The sequence below is a fragment of the Myotis davidii genome, unplaced genomic scaffold (genome assembly GCF_000327345.1).
Source record: "Myotis davidii unplaced genomic scaffold, ASM32734v1 scaffold6, whole genome shotgun sequence".
In the NCBI taxonomy this organism is placed as follows: Eukaryota; Metazoa; Chordata; class Mammalia; order Chiroptera; family Vespertilionidae; genus Myotis; species Myotis davidii.
Genome location: NW_006383011.1, coordinates 1,745,462 through 1,750,333, shown reverse-complemented (window position 1 = coordinate 1,750,333; position 4,872 = coordinate 1,745,462). Strand labels below are relative to the sequence as shown.

Sequence of the window (4,872 nt, the reverse complement as noted above, 5' to 3'; positions counted from 1 at the left end):
TCATTATTCACATCTGCTCTGTCTGCATTTCCCACGTCCATTATGTCACCAATCATTTACTCATTCATTCAGTCTCTCAAAAGTTGCCTTCACCTTCTCAGTCTAATCAAACACTACTTCTCATCCAGCAGGTTCCAACAGTCATCTCATGCCCCTCCTCTTCTCCCCACCTCCACTGCTGAGATTCAACTCTTCATTGTCTCTCTCCTGGACAATTGCTTTCACTTTCCAACTGGTTCCCTTGCCTCCACCCACTTCCCACCACCCTTCAACCCAACATCTTCATCAGATTCTGTTACCCAGTAAATCTGTGTGAGATCCAAGGAATATGCATTTTATCTTTTTAACTTTTTATGAAGATATCTAAACACTAGAAGCCTGGCGCATGGAATTCATGCACGGGAGGAAGGGTGGGGCGGGCTCATCCTGGCCTGCACCCTCTTGCAATCTGGGACTGCTGGCTCCTAACTGCTTGCCTGCCTGTCTGATCACCCCTAACCACTTTGCCTGCCTGCCTGATTGCCCCTACCCACTCCCCTGCCTGCCTGTTCTCCCCTAACCCCTTGCCTGCCTGCCTGATCACCTCTAACCACTCACCTGCCTGCCTGATCACTCCTCACTGCCTCTGACTCAGCCCCTGCCACCACGGCTTTGTCCAGAAGGACATATGGAATGATGTGTGGAAGGTTGTTCAGCTGTCCAGTCTAATTAGCATATTACACTTTTATTATTATAGATATCAAAGGTGGGGAATACAAGAAATCAATTCATTCTTGCCTATCCCTGTTCCCTAACTTCAATAACCATCAACATTTCCATATAGCCACCCCCTTTTCTTCCCCAGAATTTCCACTCTCCTCCCCCCTTTTGTTGTTGATAGAGTATTTTATTTTATTTTATTAATCTGTAACTTTGTTTTTAATTATCTTGAGCCTTATGGTGACATACTTTACAATTTTGTGTTGATGATCTATTCTCTACTTTAATCCTAGTCAGCTGGCAAAAACACCATTACCAGTCACACACATATATAGTTAATGAATAGCTGTTCAAGACAACCCTGAATTATAACTTACTCTGACTTAAGGATTCACAAAGTTTGCTACTATATCTTGTCACACTGAATTTTAAAAGCACCTGAACTTAAAGATCATCTATAAAATGTAGAAGTGTTAAATACTCTTTATTTGATACTATACATAAAGCACACTAAAATGCCCTTCATTCAGTAAAAGGCAACAGTTTAGATAAGAGAATTTTATTAAATGGGCATAGTTGGGACCAAAAGAATAAAATGGTCACCGCCAGCTTAACTGCAACCCTTACCTTTTAATAGGTGAATGAACACAACTTGAAACACAAGGAAGCCTTGCAGGCCTAAGAGACAGTGAAGGGATTTCCTCAGAATTTAAACACATTAATACAACCAGTCATATAAATCTAAATATAAGCCAATCTCCTACAGGTTTTGAGATGGCACTCACCACCTCTGTGAGAAGTTTAACACTACAAATCAAGTCCAACCATATTTTTAGACGGGAGGACAGTGATAGCGCTTGCTTAACCAAAGTTACCATCAAAGCTCAAAAAGCTGACCATATTCACTTAACCACAAGCCAATTTTATTTAAATCAGGACAGCCCAAAAGAAATGCTCTATTAGCCATTCATGATCTGAATTCTGGTTATGAGATCAATTTAAAAAATGGTACACATTAAAAAAATTATGGGACATGTGTAATAAATAAGGCAGTGGCCAACTATACTCATTAGTAGCTTTTTTGAAATAAGCTATCAAGTCTGCCCTTTCTGCACTCTTCTTAATGCCAGCGAAGATCATTTTTGTTCCAGGGATGTACTTCTTGGGATTCTCCAAATACTCCATCAGTGTAGCCTCTCCCCAGGTGATACCTTTGTTCTTGTTGGCATCCGTGTAAGAAATTCCAGGGGCATGACCTGTCTTTCACCCAAAGAGACCATGGAGAGTTGGCCCAATTTTGTGCTTGCCTCCCTTCCTCACAGTATGGCAACTGGGCACACTTTTGAACAAAAATCTTCTTGCCCTTCTAAACATCACCCCATTTTTAAGCTGCTTGTTAGTCACGCGTGACACAGTTTCCCACTAGCAAGCTGGATGTCCTGCTCTCTAAGTCCAAGGACATGCAGGTCCATACCTCCTGATGGAGAATTTTAAAGCAAATTTCAGACATTATATCATTTGATCCCTACATACTTAAGTATACAGGTCAAAAAAGAAAATTATGAACTTTTAAAATACTTTTTTGCAGAACTACAAATGTGACAATTGTTTCTTAACATAATACTCAGTCAACATTTACATTTCCTTAATTATATAAAATAATTTTGTTTGTGTTTGGCTTGGGGGAAAATGTACATTTAAAACTTTTACCAAGTTTTCAGAAGACCAGCCAGGTATGAGGGCCCCAAAGCTATGAGTTGTTTTTGTATTTTTAAATGGTTGAAAAGAATATCAAAAAGTTACTTCATGACATGTGAAAAGTATATGAAACTTAAACTTTAGTGCTACAAATAAAGTTTTATCAGAACTCAGCACGCTCATTTATTTACATATTGCCTATGGTTGCTTTTGCACTACCATGGCAGACTTGAGTAGTTGCCACCGAATGGTCCATAAAGACAAAAATGCTTACTAACTGATCCTTAGAGAAAAAGTTTGCTGACTCTTATTCTAATGCAGCTGGGCCAGGGCACTGCCCTGGTCACCAGGGAAGGCAAGGTTTGGGTTGTCATGCATGGGAACCACCCTCAGACTGCTTTCCACAGAGCTCACAAGAGTCAGGTCCCTTGGGTCCTCCTCTTCCGCTCCATGGTTCTGGAAATGTAATGATCTGCATTCTTATTCTAACATAACATTGAAATGTCTTTGTTTTACAAAATGTATATTTTATGGAATTGGAATAGTATTAGTGTCATATACACACTAGATTTCAATATCTATAATAATAAAAGGGTAATGTGCTAATTAGACCGGATGTCTTCTGGACGTCATTCCAGACGTCCTTTGTGACGAAGCCGGGGCCTGAGGTAAGCCAGCCCGGGTCCCGGGTGCCTGTGGGTGGCCCAGGGGAAGCCAGCTTGGGTCCCGGGTGCCAGAGGGAAGCCAGTGCCGGCAGCTGGGGGAAGGCAGGCCTACTCTTGCATGAATTTTCATGCATCGGGCCTCTAGTAACAATATAAAGAGTGTGCATGTAATTTCACTTTTGTATCACATCAATACCAAGCTACATGATGGCAATATTAAACTAATGTGACAAAGTGATGCCAGGGTAAGATGTAAAGCTGTAATATCACAGCAAGTTATTAATGCGTTGCAATGGACTCCAAAGAGCAGGGCGATTACACTTCCTCTGCCTTTTGAGCCTCAGTTGGAACTGCAGTGACAGAAGAGGATAGATCACCCTGGCAAACGTCTGTGCCAGGCTCTAACAAGTTTGGCCTTCTGGTTGTCACTCTAGGACTTTTAGGAGAAGCCAGAGGCATTCCAGGAAAGGACAATTATAACTGAAGAAGGGGACCTGCCTTTGATCTTGGTTAGGGCAACAATTAACTGCTTCATTTCTGAAATCTTAAACTCCGGTATTCCACACACTAACAATAAATTCCTGTTGTGTTTGTCACCACTCTTTTCTTCTCATAATTCCCATTTTTTTGATCACCCATCCCTAAGTTTCCAATCCAAACCCCTCTTTCTTTCCTCTCAAACTAACATATCTCTCTTAAGTCATATTTATCTCTTAGAAACCTAACTTAGTCCATCTTTCTTTACCCATCTTTCTTTTACCATCAGTCTGGACTTCTTTTTCTTCCTTTCCTTTGCATCTCCAGTACACCAATCCTGTATCCTCCAGTCTTTTGGTTTCTCTCCTCCTATGTCTGGGATGGGGACCAGTGCTGACGAAATCAGATCACCACATGGATTGGTGCTACCACACACCAATGTTCTTCAAACCTAATGGGGCTCTTAATTGGCCTGCAATTCTATGAGGTCTGTTCAGCCCCTCTCCTGGTCCTTGCAGTGTTTGTTCTAACATTCTCTTTTCTCTTCAAACTCCTTGCACCGTAGCTTTTCCCCTTGTTCTTATCAAATGTTCTTGCTTCCTACTTCCCTGAGAAAAACAGCTCCTTTAACCACAAAGCTCCCTCAACTTGCTGAATCTTCAACTACAAACTTATCTTCACTGGCCTCCATCCTTTCCTCCTATCTCCATGGAGGCATTGTCCTGCATCCTGTCCAAGGCTCATCCTTCCACCTTTGCCCTGGACTGTGTGTTCTCCTATCTCCTCAGTAGGAACCCTGCTCCTTCAGGTCTTCTTTTTCCTGTATCACTACTTTTTGCTTTTCAGTTCATCTGCACATAAAGTCTATTTTGTCCGAAACAAACAAATAATCCTTATTTGATTCCACATTCTCTTTACCTTTCTTTTGTTTACAGCTGGAGTATACTTGCTTTCTTTCCTTGTTTCCCATCCTATTTCTACCTCAATCCATTGTCATCTTTATTTTGTTCTCACTCCTTTAGCTTAAGTCTCAAATAACTTGTAGTCTGCAACATTCAATGGATGGTTTTTGTGCCCTTAGCTTACATGATCTTTCTTCTGCACTTGACATTACTGACCAATCTCTTCACCTTGAAATTGTCTCCCCTCTTGGTTCCTAAGCTTCACTCTCCCACTTTCTCCTGATGAGAAAAAATTACCAAAGAGAAAGTGGGAGAGTACAATCTTTTGATTGTAAGGACCTGAAATTCACTCCAGTTACCTCTTTGAGCAGAAGATTTAATGAGAGTCTTTTAACCCACAGAATTAGCCTAGAAATACAAAGTTTTCAGGA

At 41.1% G+C, this 4,872-nt stretch overlaps 1 pseudogene; it reads right to left on the bottom strand.

The window, feature by feature from the left end:
• Nucleotides 1–1,692: 1,692 nt before the first annotated feature.
• Nucleotides 1,693–2,077, bottom strand: LOC102771044 (annotated as a pseudogene).
• Between the last annotated feature and the right edge of the window lie 2,795 nt (nucleotides 2,078–4,872).